Source organism: Gossypium hirsutum, chromosome A12 (genome assembly GCF_007990345.1).
Source record: "Gossypium hirsutum isolate 1008001.06 chromosome A12, Gossypium_hirsutum_v2.1, whole genome shotgun sequence".
Lineage (NCBI taxonomy): Eukaryota > Viridiplantae > Streptophyta > Magnoliopsida > Malvales > Malvaceae > Gossypium > Gossypium hirsutum.
Genome location: NC_053435.1, coordinates 98782785 through 98798089, shown reverse-complemented (window position 1 = coordinate 98798089; position 15305 = coordinate 98782785). Strand labels below are relative to the sequence as shown.

The following is a 15305-nucleotide window of genomic DNA, read 5'->3' as shown; positions in this document are numbered from 1 at the left end:
CAAATGGGTTAATTTTACCCGGCCTTCGTGATGCTTTTTTCCTTCAGGTAACCTCATCTAGCCCACTGTATCTTCAGGGGTATAGGAACTCGTCTTCGGTTTGCTCCGCTACAGTTTAGGAGAGATCTGGCCGATGGCCAAAATCTGCTCCATAGTCGATACATGGAGATAAGATCTGTAATTTTCAGTCTGCTTCCTGCAACTTCAGGAAGATAATACTTGCCGTCTTCAGTCTGCTCAACTGCAACTTCAGGGAGATAAGACTTGTTATTTTCGATCTGCTCCATAGTTGATACATGGAGATAGGATCTGTAATTTTCAGTCTGCTTCCTGCAACTTTAGGAAGATAAGACTTGCCGTTTTCAGTCTGCTCCACTACAACTTCAGGGAGATAAGACTTGTCATTTTTTATCTGCTCCATAGCCGATACATGGAGATAAGATCTGTAACTTTTAGTCTGCTTCTTGCATCTTCAGGAAGATAAGACTTGCTGTCTTCAGTCTGCTCCATTGCAACTTCAGGGAGATAAGACTTGTCATTTTCGATCTGCTCCATAATCGATACATGAAGATAAGATCTGTAATTTTCAGTCTGCTTCCTGCAACTTCAGGAAGATAAGACTTACTATCTACAGTCTGTTCCACTGCAACTTCAGGAAGATAAGACTTGTCATTTTCGATCTGCTCCATAGCCGATACATGGAGATAAAATCTGTAACTTTTAGTCTGCTTCCTGCAACTTCAGGAAGATAAGACTTGCTATCTACAGTCTGCTTCACTGCAACTTCAGGGAGATAAGACTTGTCATTTTCGATCTGCTCTATAGCTGATACATGGAGATAAGATCTGTAACTTTTAGTCTGCTTCCTGCAACTTCAGGAAGATAAGACTTGCTATCTACAGTTTGCTCCACTGCAACTTCAGGGAGATAAGACTTGTCATTTTCGATCCGCTCCATAGCTGATACATGGAGATAATATCTGTAACTTTTAATCTGCTTCCTGCAACTTCAGGAAGATAAGACTTGCTATCTACAGTCTGCTCCACTACAACTTCAGGAAGATAAGACTAGTGGCTAAAATCTGCTTCATAGCCGGTACATGGAGATAAGACTCGCCATTTCTGATCTGCTCCACAGCCGATACATGGAGATAAGATCTGTAATTTTTAGTCTGCTTCATGCAACTTCAAGACAATAAGATCTACCCTCACCAATGTTACTACACCGTCCTTTGGGACATGCCCTGTAGACTCGGTTTCATGTATCTATGCTTATGCCAAATAACTAGGATGCTATGATCAAAATAATCCAAGTGCTCTTAGTTAGACGTGATGCTTATATCAAATAATTAGGATGCTATGACTAGAATGAATCAAGTGCTCCTATCTAGATGTATTATGAATGACATTGGTATGAATGCTGAATGTCATGAGAAATGTTTTCTTTTCCTTTTTCTCTTTTTCCCTTACGGTTTAAGCTGTTATTGCTCATCGTTTGCTCTTGACGTATTTCCTCTCGTTTAACTGACACATATCTGAAGCAATAGTCTTCACTTAAGCTTTTTACCTCTCAAGTAACTCTGACCCTTAGGTTTGGTGGGTTCTGAATAATTGACCTATTTCGGGTTCTTGCACTACTTAGAAACTTCTAGAGTAATATGCAGAACCCCTTTTGTGAAAATGTTATTAGTCCATTAACCAAATATTTCAACAAAAAATGCTTGAAGTAGGCTATCATAATGGATAAGATGAAACTTTATTGAGAGCGAAACTCGAGGTAAAATGTTAATCAAGATAACAAATTTTTCTAAGGTACAAAAGATATATGAGATGGAAAATAGGTGCCCCAGATATAGCAGCGTGAGCTCCTCTATTCGGACTGTTCGAAAACTCTTGAAGGCCAGATGTATGTTTAGGAGGCCCAAGATATTTCGTTGATGCTTTCAAGATGTAATGCTCTACCTTCTTGTTAATTCTAGTAGAACAAGGTCGTAACATGCCCCATCCTTGCTCACAAATTGAGCTGCCCTTTTTCGGGTTTTCAACTCAAAACCCTTTTGGTCTCAAGGCGTCCTTTGCGGGTTTTCGCCTTGGCCTCTCCATTTTTCTTCTTTTTTTTTCTTTTCAAAGCACCCTTTGCGGGTTTTCACCTTGGCATCTTCTTTTTCAAGCGTAGTACTTCTTAACTGAATCTGAGTTTATCGGGTTGGGGAAGCTTTTGCCGTCCATTTCTGCTAATATCAGTGCCCTTCCAGAAAAAGCCTTTTTCACTACATAAGGTTCTTCCCAGTTTGGCATCCATTTCCCTCTGAAATCCTTTTGCATAGGGAGAATCTTTTTCAATACCAAGTCCCCTTCCTAGAATACTCTAGGGCGAACTTTCTTGTTGTAAGCTTGCATCATGCGCTTCTGGTACATTTGGCCATGACGAATAGCCCTCAGCCTCTTTTCTTCAATCAAGTTTAGCTGATATACCGGGATTAGACCCATTCTGCTTTATCTAGTTTCAATTCAGATAAAACTCGGAGAGAAGGAATCTCGACTTCAATAGGCAAAACTGCCTCCATCCCATAAACCAATGAGAAAGGTGTTGCCCCGGTAGAAGTTCTGATCGACGTTCGATAAGCATAGAGAGCAAATGGTAGCTTTTCATGCCAATTCTTGTAAGTCTCAATCATTTTCCCCACGATCTTTTTTATATTTTTATTAGCCGCCTCAACTGCCCCATTCATTTTCGGGAGATATGGTGATGAGTTTTGGTGCTTAATTTTGAATTGACTGCAGACCTCCATTATCACGCTGTTATTCAAATTTAACGCGTTGTCAGATATAATCCTCTCTGGCATGTCATATCGACATATGATTTTCTTTTTCAAGAACTTACTGACTGCTGACTTCGTGACGCTGGCGTATGAAGCAGCCTCCACCCACTTGGTGAAATAATCAATAACCACAAAGATAAAACGATGTCCGTTAGAAGCCTTCGGTGAAATCGGCCCAATGACGTCCATGCCCCACATTGAGAAAGGCCATGGGGAAGTCATGACATGAAGAGGAGAAAGAGGCACATGGATCTTGTCACCATAAATTTGACACTTATGACATTTCTTGGCATAGTTAACGCAATCTCCTTCCATTGTAGACCAGTAAAACCCGAATCTCATGATTTGCCTGGCCATTGTAAACCCATTGGCATGCGTCCCGCAGACACCTTCATGGACTTCTTTCAGGATTTTCTTTGCTTCAACAGCATTAACACATCTTAGCAGCACTTGGTCCTTTCTTCTTTTATACAAGATTTCACCGTCTAAGACATAGTTACCGACCAGCCTCCTCAATGTTCTTTTATCATTTTCGGTTGCCTGATCAAGATATACACGATTTTTCACATATCGAAGAATATCCTGATACCAAGGATGATCATCCATCTCCTCCTCCTCTTCAATACTGTTGCAATGAGCTAGAGCATCACAAATACCCATCTGGATCATCTTCATATCCTCTTGTTTATTCGCTTTAAACATGGAAGCTAATGTAGCCAGGGCATCAGCCATCTGATTTTCATCACGTGGGAGATAGTAGAAAGTGATATCATCAAACACCTTGATTAAGTCCAGAACCAGTTCTCGGTAATTGATCAACTTTGAGTCTCTTGTTTCCCATTCACCCTTGAGCTGATAGATCACTAGTGCGGAATCCTCATACACCTCTAACACCTTGATTTTACGTTCTACGGCTGCACGGATGCCCATGATACATGCTTCGTACTCTGCTATATTATTTGTGCAATCAAAATCCAATCTGCAAGTAAACGGATATTGATCTCCATTTGCGGATATCAAGACTGCCCCAATTCCATTACCAACAGCATTGATGCTCCGTTAAAATTCAGTTTCCAGGGGCGATCTTCTGGAGTGTCTTCTTGAGTGACTGCCACATACATTAGATCTTCATTGGGAAAATTAAAGTTCAAGGGCTCGTAATCTTCTAAAACTCTACTAGCTAGGAAATCTGCTATTACACTTCCTTTTACAGCCTTCTGGTTCACATAAACTATGTCGAACTCAGAAAGCAGAATTTGCCAGCGGGCGATCCTTCCATTCAGAGCGGCTGACTCCATCATATACTTAAGAGGATCTAATTCCGAGATTAACCAAGTCGTATGGTACAACATGTATTGCCTCAATCTCCGAGTTGTCCAGACCAAAGCACAACATAGTTTCTCAATTGGCGGATACCTTATCTCACAATCAGTGAATTTCTTACTGAGGTAGTATATCGCCTTTTCTTTCTTTCTTTCCTGTCTCATCGTGTTGGCCTAGTATACACCCCATTGAGTGGTCAAATACTGTCAAATACAATATTAATGGTCTACCCGGGTTGGGTGGTGTCAACACCGGGGGATTGGACAAATATTGTTTAACTCTATCAAATATTTTCTGGCACTCTTCATCCCACACACCTGGGTTATGTTTCTTGAGAAGATGAAATATGGGATCGCATTTTTCAGTTAGTTGCGAAATAAATCGGACAATGTAATTTAATCTTCCCAGAAAACCTTGAACTTCCTTTTGAGTGCGTGGCGGAGGCAATTGTTGTATAGCCTTGACTTTTTTAGGGTCAACCTCGATTCCTTTTTCACTGACGACGAAACCAAGTAGCTTTCCTGATCTAGCCCCGAAAGTACATTTTGTCGGATTGAGTTTTAGCTGGAACTTTCTCAGCCTCAAGAACAATTTCCTCAAAACCTGTATGTGTTCCTCTTCTGTTCGGGATTTTGCAATCATATTATCGACGTAAACCTCAATCTCCTTATGCATCATGTCGTGAAACAAGGTCACCATGGCTCTTTGATACGTTACTCTCACATTTTTTAACCCGAATGGCATCACCTTATAGCAAAATGTTCCTCACAAGGTTATGAATGTGGTCTTTTCCATGTCTGCAAGATGCATATTTATCTGATTGAATCCAGAAAAACCATCCATGAAAGAGAATAACGAGTAACCCGCCGTATTATCCACCAGCGTGTCGATATGGGGCAACAGGAAATTGTCCTTTGGGCTGGCCTTATTTAGGTCTCTGTAATCCACACATATTCGCACTTTCCCATCCTTCTTTGGGACAGGGACAACAATAGCAACCCATTCCGAGTAATTCACCACTTGCAAAAACCCAGCGTCGAATTGCTTCCTGACTTCTTCCCTTATTTTTACTGCAATGTCGGGTCTCATCCTTCGAAGCTTCTGTTGAACAGGCTTGTATTCTTCTTTTATGGGGACTCGATGTACTGCAATGTCGATGCTTAACCCAGGCATGTCTTGATACGACTACGCGAAGACATATTTGAACTCTTATAGCAATTTAATGAGGTCTCGCGTTACTTTCTCAGTTATGCAAGTTTTGATTTTCACTTCTTTCCTTTCTTCCAAAATCACATTCTCGGTCGTCTCTTTGTGGGGTAGAATTTGTTTCTCTTCCCGTTCTACCATCTTTAACAAATCCAGAGATAACCCACATTCTTCGTCATCTTCAAAATCTTGAGATTCCTCTAAACACATATATGGCTCGAAAAGAGATTCTGAGTCCGTAACGGTGCTGCTCGTGACGTCGATATTTGGAAACCTATTATAACAAAAAAATATCTAAAGAATAAATCTAAAGGTGGCTTATTTTTATGGCATGATTATGAATATGCTGAGAATATGAACAAAAAGATTTGCTTAGAATGAAACACAAAAGATGCATTTTTTATTGAAAACAAAGGTGTTCGAACATGAGCCTATTTCACAAAATATTTTTATTGTTTCTAGGCTTAAAACAATAAGTGTGTTCTGAATATTACTCTGTATTAGCTCTAAGAACTACAGGAATTTCCTCTGCAGTCCAGTTATTCAGGACACTTCCAAGCTCATAAGGGCAGATGTCTGATAAGTTTCCTTCTATTGCCCTCTCCTCCAATATGACGTTAATGCTTAAACTTCCCATCAGCTCTTCAACTGTCTCTTCTCTTGTCCTCTCTGACTCAAGATGAATAATTCCTCTTGACACAAATGTATTGGATATATGGGGAAAGTCATTGGCTCCCATTTAACCTCTGCCCTACTCAATCGTGCCCTTCGTCTCTCCTATTTCTTCACTAGCTCCTCCTTTTCTTGTTTGGCATCCAGCCTATGTCCCAAGCCAAAACAATCCCGTTTTCCAACTAAAACCAGTACTTTGACTCATCCGTAGAGGTATTTTTCGAGCCCCCTTCCAGGCAATGCTCATTTTCCTACCATCAATTGTAAGCTCATCCTTGTAGCTTCAGATAACTCTGGCGTTGGAATCTTGCGTCCTTCAATGATGAAAGTTGCGTTTACGAACTCTAATGACCAGAAAGCACATTTAATTACGTCATCATCACTCTCGATGTATGGCGTATCATTAGTAACGGATGCGATAATGTCTTCCTCTGCGTTTATGTTTATCAGCCGACCCTTCGTTACTAGCTTCAGCCTCTGGTGCAATGATGATGGTACTGCTCCTGCTGAATGAATCCAAGGCCTCCTCAATAAACAATTATAAGAAGACTTGATGTCCATTACGAGAAAGTCTACCTCATACGTGTTAGGTCCGATCAGAAAAGGGATCTCAATCCTACCCATTACTTTCCTCTAGGTGCCATCGAACGCTCTCACTATGTTCTGACACGTCTTCATGTGAGAGCTATCTATGGGTAACCTGCTCAATGTGGATAGGGGCAAGACATTTAGCGCCGATCCATTGTCAATCAATACCCCCGGTAATGTATACCCTTTGCATCGGGTAGTGATGTGCAGAGCCTTGGTGGACCCCATGCCACCTGGCGGTATTTCATCATCGTTGAAAGAAATAAAGTTATCAGTACTAATATTGTTGACAAGTAGGTCCAGTTTGTTCACCGAGATGTCTTCAGCAACATAGGTTTCATTCAACACCTTCATCAATGCATTATGGTGTGCCCCCAAATTTTGAAGCAAAGCTAGTATCGAGGTGCGAGCTGGCTGCTTGTGCAACTGCTCCACAACACTATACTCACTGTGTTTCAGAAACTTCAAAAATTCTTTAGCTTCATCTGCTGTTACTGGCTCATTAACCAGTGGTTTTGTTCTCCCCTCCCCTCGTTTCGATATCAAAGGCTTCTCTTTTACAGGCTCAACTTCCGTATCTGGTGTGCTGGCCAACCTTCCCTCTCCTGGCAATGTCACATTACAATTATAACTCTAAGGCACCCTTTTTTTTATCCTTGTAAGGAAAAGCCGCTGGTTTCTGAATCACCATTTTTGGCATTATTTTTGCTCCATCTTCATTTGTTCTCGGTCGTGAAATGATCACTACTGGGTGATTGACTTCACAGACCTTCTTTATTAGCCCCTCTTTTGAGGCGCACACATGTTTCTCCTCAGCGAACTCGAAGAACTCCATCTCCTTGTTGTCCATTAAACCTTGTACCAGGGCCCTGAATCCATTACATGTTTCTATCTCATGGTCTTCCTCACCGTGAAACTCACAATAGTTCCCCACTTCTCGAGACTTGCTTTCAAAGTCTTGTATGATTAGACCTCTTTTTACCATCTTCTTTAGAACCTCCCTCATCGAGGTTTTCACCTCTGCTATATCTAACTTAACTCTCATTCCCATATTTTCGTCTACCGCATTTACCCCATTAACAGTATGATTGGGTAACGGGTTTCCTGTGCTAGGCACCTCATCAAACTTGACAACACCCACGTTAATGAGCTTTTCGACCACTCTTTTAAAAGAGGTGCAATTCTCGATCTAGTGTCCTGTAACACCCGCATGATATTCACATTGGGCACTTGCATCATACCACTTGGGATACGGGGGCTGCAACAGTTTTAAATAGAACGGGGATACAACGTGTGCATCGAATAGATTTTTGTACAACTCCCGATACGTTATTAGAATAGGATTAAACTGGGGCTTCTCCGTATTCCGCTTTGTATTGGGTTCCTGTCTTGACGAATCTTGCTGGCCAACGATTGTCGTTTTTAGTTGATTAACCGTGATTGGTTTTACATGTCCCATGCTTATATTGTCGACCTTATTTTCTCTCTTTTTCGGGGCTGACCTTCTGGCGCTCTCCCCAGTCTCTATCTTTCCACTCCTTATCGCGTTCTCAATCATTTCACCAGACATTACTATGTCCGTGAAACTTTTTATCGCGCCTCCTAGCATGTGATTGATAAAAGGTACCTTCAAAGTATTAATGAAAAGCATGGTCGTGTCATTTTCCAAGAGCGGCGGTTGAACTTGTGTAGCGACCTCCCTCCACCTCTGAGCATACTGTCTGAAACTCTCATTTGACTTTTTCTCCATATTCTGTAGCGTGATCCGATCGGGCGCTATGTCCGTCACATGGCCATACTATTTCATGAAGGCCTGTGCTAGGTCTCTCCACGATTTAATTTGGGTACGACTCAGCTGATTGTACCATTTGGCTGTAGCCCCACTCAGACTATCCTGGAAATAGTGAACGAGCAACTGATCATTATTGATATGACCAGTCATCCTCCGACAAAACATCGTGATGTGAGCCTCAGGGCAGCTGATTCCATTGTATTTCTCAAACTCCGGTATTTTAAACTTCGGAGGGAGCACTAGATCCGGAACCAAACTCAACTCTTTAGCATCCATACCGTATTGATAATCTGCATTTTTCAGCGCCTTGAATTTCTCTTCCAACCATTTGTATCGGACTTTCAGCTGCTCTGGAAGTTCTCCTTTTTCCTTCCCTACCTCTGTCATCTCATCAAAGTCAGGGACCGAAGGATTTACCCGATCGTCCTCGGGTTTAGAACATGAGCCCATCGAGAAATTGATTAGTGCCAAAATACTGGCCTGATATTGGGGTTTGACATTAACAGACACCCTTTGAGGTGGTACTGGGGTATGCACTGGGGTGAAACCTGGAGGGTAAGTAAGGATCTCGCTATCACCATCTGGGTTGACTATAGGGCTCTTCCCTTTTCCTGGCCCTCCGAGCAACAACTGAGTTAGCTGATTCGTCATGTCCTTCTACGACTCTTGCATCTGATCTTTCATATCTTGCTGAATCTTGGCCAGTTGCTCTTGCATCTGTGCTTGCAGCCATTCCTGTATTTCACTCTGCATTTGTTCCAATTTTTCCAGCCTTTGATCCATAGCTTTAGATTTTTTGCGTGTGTAGTATTGATGTTCCAGGGTAACAATAATATAATTTTAAATTAATTAAGAGTTTTTTTGAAATTTAATCTACGTGATGTGATGAAATGCAAATGTATGAAATGAATGCAAAACTAAAAGGGCATCGATTCTGATCCAATTCCATTTAGAAACTTTCTTAGAAAATAAAATCCTTTACATAAAATAGACTATATATACGACTTTGCCCTAATGCTCAAAGTTTTAACTTTCTCAATAAGGTAAGCCAACTCACGACCTCGGTCCGACTCTAACTCATACTTCACACTTAGCACATCAGCCTGAATCGCTAAAGTCTGTAAACAATCAGCCACTGATTAAATCTATGCCACGGCTTCGCTCATGATATGATATCTATCCCGGACCTGGTCCTGCGATCGACGAAGTTGTTCATTCAATTGCTTATTATTCGACTCGAGGAATTCAATTCGATGCTCACAGTTCTGTAATGCGGTCTCAAGCTCTTCTGGCCTTCCTTTCAAATCCTCGATCCTGCTTAAGCTTGCCTTTAGTTCAATGCCTAAGTTATGGCCACGACTCTGATGCAACACCCTTTCTAATTCCGCTACCCGAGCTGCTAATATCTGCCTCTCATCTTGGCCTTCGATCAAACTCTTCCTCAAGGCGCTTTTCCGTACTCGAGCATCGTGGAACCTCTTTTCCCACTGATCAGCTCTGGCGTTTTTCTCTTGAACTTCTCGTCGCCACTACTCTGATGTCTTTCCCAATCCAGCTGTTCTCATTGGCATATGCAGCTTTTTGTAATCAACCTTCAAATCGTCCAAGTCCTCTTCGGCCTTTCTTTTTCCCTTTCTGAACTTCTCGGCCTCGAGTTGCTGAACATTGACATCTAACCTCAAATACACTTTTTCTTCTTCCAACTACTCTATCTTCTTCCTTAACTCTGAATTTTTCTCATCGAAGTCTTGCTTGATGATCTCTAGCTCGGAAGGAATTACTTGTAGGTATTCATCCATCGATTTGACGTCTTCTAACATTGGCTGAGGGATATTATCATTAGTTCTTCTGTGCAACCACCCATCATATTCCAGGGTTGTCATCGAACCTACCGCCAACCTCTTCATCTGACGTGTCTGTCTCCAGGCATCGACAATCTCTCGGATTCTCTTCTTATAATGGCTCCCCCTATACGAGAACTCACTCTGAGCCATGCGTTATCGGTACAAACTGTCTCGATCTATATTGCCTCAACACGAGTAATGGGGTATATCCAATAGCTCCCCAAATTTCAGGCAGAGGTACCCAATCAAAACTACCATACCGATAAAGGATCTCATCAGGAACTAACCAGGGAGCTTTCCGTTCGACGCCTTCTTCCTGGAGATTTCGAAGGAGCGTGATCCAATTCCCCTCTGATATATCGTCTCTCCTGGGCGTGGCTGTTATCTCCTTTAGTGGGGAATAATTCTCGGAGAAAACCCGATAAGAAACTTTATCCACCTTCCAGAAATGGCTATGGAACCATACTGACAATAACTGCGCGCACTCTATAAATCTGCCTTCGCCTGCCTTCCGACATGCACTCAAGGTCCTAAACGTCTTAGCTAGAATTGCTGGCACCAGTGTGGCTCCTTTGCCAAGCCGATCAAATAAATCGGCTACTGCTTCGTCTACATGCCTTAGAGCCTTAGGGAAAATTACCAAACCATAGATACTCAAGGCGAAGATGTCCACCCTCTTCTTTATGTCTGGCTGTGCTACGATTAGATCCCTCAAACACACCCAGGGAATACATTTACCCTCACATTTTTGCTGTATTTGGGCAGTAACCCATTGTTCACTCATTCCGGTGATACTCATCAATTTCTTTATAAAAGGTTGGGAATTAGCAGCCCTAAAATACACTCTATCGATTTGAACCTTTGGACAATGAAGTAAAGCTATAAATTCCTCCATAGTAGGCACCAAGTCCACCTTCCCAAAAGTGAAACAACTATACGCAGGATTCCAAAACTGAGTTATGGCCCGGAACAAGTTCTTGTCTACCTTAATGTCAAGCAGGTAAGGTAGGTAGCCAAAATTTTGGTAAAACAGTTGCTTAGTCTCATTGCCTCAACTGTCCCATATATCCCTCAATTCTTCGAACTCATTCTGTGTCACACTGATCCGGGTGAAGTCCCATAACTCTGATGTATACCCTTCAGCCAGGCTATCCCCTTTCTCAATTTGCATATTCTCTGACCATATACGGACAACCGCATTATCTTCTACTTTATCAAGGAATTCGTTCTCCATAGCAAGCTTTCTAACTTAGTAATTGAATAAGAATCAAAACCTCCCTAAAGATGGAATGATATGCAATCAAAACACAACGAGTTAGTACCGGATAATAAAATCCAAAAAAATAGAGAATAATTAAACACTTATCTGGGTACCACTAAAGTTCAACATAACTATATCTAGGGTAGATCCCTAGGGTTCACTATATGTGGCTCAGTTCTAAAGAAAAGAGTACCCGAACCAGCAGATTCCTCAACCCTCACCCATTATAGGCTCATACGGATCGAGTTCGGTTTAGGGGAATACATTTCCCTATGGCCATGCGGAGGTGAAAACCTAACGAAGACATAGGTACGAATGTATCCCGGAAGCAGTCCACTAGCCCATGCGGAGGTGAAAACCTCACGAAGGCATAGTTTCTCACTCCCACTTAAAGGGTGTGACCACGTCGGTCATGCAATATGTAATGCAGTAAAAGGATTGTATGCTAAAAATCAAATTTTAAATTTTTGACAGAAGGACAGAAAATAATCAATTTTATGGCTTGACTCTCTTATTGGTCTCCAGCGGAGTCACCAAGCTGTCGAAACCATTTTTATTTTGAAAAATGAAGGTCGACTTTAAAACGAAAATGGAGTCGCCACCAATCCTTTTTGTTTAGGTGTGATCGGGTCACCTTGTGATCGATCATTTTAATAAAGTATTTCGGTTTATTAAAACAACGTTTTTGGTCTATGAAAAACTAGAAAATGGATTCGGGAGTCAGTTACGTGCGATGAAGGATTAACATCCTCGCAACGCCCAAAATTGGTACCGTATTGATTAATTTACGTCCTAATGTTGAAGCTTTGAAAAAGAGTTTAAAATACAATTCCTTTAAAATGTTTGGGTAACTTGAATTGGATATTGAGATTCTCTTACTTAGAAGGAATAAAATATTACGTCCAGCACGATTGGATACAATATTTCGAACCCTTGACACAAGATCATCTCAGGATTTTCCAAAACACATGCACTTAAAACTTTTAAAAAGGATATTTGACTATTCGGCCCAAACGGTAAACCGAAACCCAGCACGATTGGGCACGATTTATCGAATTTCCAAATACGAAACATTGCCACATTTTAAATTGAGAAAACATCGATGGAATTTCAAAAGGATATTCTGTATTTTAGTCAAATGAAAAATCAAAACCCAGCACGATTGGGCACGACCTCCCAAACTTCCAAGCATGAAATATTACCTCGTTTTATTTTAAGAAAGCGTGGATGAAATTTTAAAAAAGGATATTCCATATTTTAGTCGAGTGGAAAATTGAAGCCCAGCACGATTGGGCACGACTTCCCAAACTTTCAAACACGAAATATTGCCTCGTTTTATTTTAAGAAAACGCGGATGAATTTAAAAAAAAAGGATATTCCATATTTAGTCAAATGAACTAAACGAAACCCAGCACGATTAGACACAATCTCTCAAACTCCCCAAATACGAAATATTGCCTCCTTTTAATTTTTTAAAAAGCATGGACGAAATTTCCAAAGGATATTCCGTATTTTAGCCGAATGGAAAATTAAAGCCCAGCACGATTGGGCACGACCTCCCAAACTTCCCAACACGAAATATTGCCTTATGCTGAGAGGGTTTTTTTTGAAACACGAATGGTTATAAAAGCGGTGGAGCATATTTATAAGATTTATTTGAAAATGGAAAAAAAATAAAATGAACAATTTAAAACAAACAATTAATATCATAGCTCACCCTTCATCGATTGTAATGAAAAAAGTACAAATATAAAAATTAAAATGCATAAAACAACAATAGGCAAGCAGGCAATGTATAAATATTTATGCACAAATATAAAATTTATTATATAAATGAATTTCAAAACAAAGATTATAAGCTAAAATTTAACATAAATGCAATACAAAACAATTTACACCTAAAATTAGTAAGAATATGACATCAATTATGTACAAAAAAAAAATTGCAACGTATGCTCAGGCCAAATTTTAAGCAAATAATATGCATACCAGACGGGATAAATGAATTATTAGTACCATCAAAAAAATGCTAACGAATATATATGAATTACAATCTATATAATATAAAATCAATAAGACAAAAAAAATGCTTGTTAACAACTTATAATGCACATAAAGTAAAACTTAATGAGTATAGTATACAAAAATAATGAATAATAGTGTTTTTCTTTTTAAAAAATATATATAGTAAAATAGGAGTTTTATAAGAAATAAATTGTATATAAGAAAATTTAAAAATTACAAAGTAAAACAATTTTTTTTAAAAACATAAAATATTTAAAAAAGATAAATAAAAAGAGTAAAAGAATTTTAAAAACTAAAAAAAGACCTCCATTGAAACAAAAACAAAATCTAGAGGATAGTTTTAAACAAATCAAATTATTAAAACAAAATCAAGGACTTGAACTAGATACGCACAAACAAGTAGGAACTAAAAATGCAAATTCTCCAAGTCCCAAAGCGCTGCACCTAGGTGTGGACTAAACTGGAATATCACGCAAATTCTAGGGATGAATTTAAATAATCAAAGAAAGAATAAGCAGAGCCCAATTGATCCCTAGCACAAAGGGGGGGGACTCAACACAAAAATTACCCATTTTGAGCCAAAGTGTGTTGGTCCAGCACCAAACGGTGCTATTTCAATTGCCATTTAAAACAAACGCCATTGAATGGCATTTATTTGGTAAAACCCAAGCATTTAACCCACCTCATTTGCTCTGCCATTTTTGAAAAAAAAATAATACCCCCCAAATCTCAGTTAAGATTTCAACCCAACTCTGAGGAAGCCGCAATAGAGGATCATTGGCATTTCTATGCCTCCGTCTCCAACGCCGATCACGGCGTGAACCCAGGTGAGTCTCCTTTTTTCTTTTTATTTTTTATTAAAAAAACAGTTTATAAAATCGATAGAGAGGGAAAAAAACAAACATTAACCGAAAATCCAAAGAAAAGAAATAAAAAAACACCTCTTAAGACTGTAAACGGGCTTTTGTTGATGTTCTATTGCTTGTGTATTCTGCTGTGAGGGAAAAAAAGTCCCTTTTACAATTGCTTTGTTTCGGTTTTATAGCCGACTCTTTTACAATCTGTTCTACACGTTTGTAGGTTCCTAGGCGGGTACGCCTCTGACGTGGCTTGGTGAAGGGCGTACGACTCAGAGGAGGCGCGCGACGTGCGGGGGAGGGGCGCTGGGCGTGGGCACGAGCAGCAGCTTGCCACTTTGCTAGAAAAAAAGTTTAAGTTATTGGGCTAAAAGCTTGGGCTAGGGTTTAGTCTATTTTTTATTTATTTTGGGCTTAAAGTTGGACTGTTTGATTCTTTGGTTTGGGAGTTGTGTTTAATGAATTGTATTTTGGGCCGGGTAAAAATTGAGTCCAACAGCTTAAGTTTATCCTTAAACTATTTTTCTATAGATTATTTGTTTTCAAATTCTAATATATCGTATGCCTTAAACTCTTTACACATATTGTTATTATTATTTAATTTAGACCTTTATATGCTATTTCGGATCAAGTCGCCTACTTTACTTTAAATTGTTTTGTACATTAATTATTTTAAATTGTTTCATACTACTCATTTAAAATAATTTTTTATAACATCTTTTTTTCAAACTTGTTTTTATGTATTATTTTTTTGAAATCATCTCATTATTTATTTTAAAAGGTTTCATGTAATTTATTTCTTTCCTTTGATTATTAACGTTGGTATTTAAATGACATATGTTATGTAATTATTGTCATTGTGTATTATAATTCGTTCGTTTATATTTTCATATTATTGTTACCCATTTGTATAGCA

General features: G+C 39.6%; 1 long non-coding RNA gene across 1 annotated transcript; it reads left to right on the top strand.

The window, feature by feature from the left end:
• Nucleotides 1–14001: 14001 nt before the first annotated feature.
• LOC107952543 (uncharacterized) lies at nucleotides 14002–14967 on the top strand. Its single transcript, XR_001698833.2, has 2 exons — nucleotides 14002–14359; nucleotides 14613–14967. It is a non-coding gene; the product is annotated as an uncharacterized lncRNA (long non-coding RNA).
• Nucleotides 14968–15305: the final 338 nt, after the last annotated feature.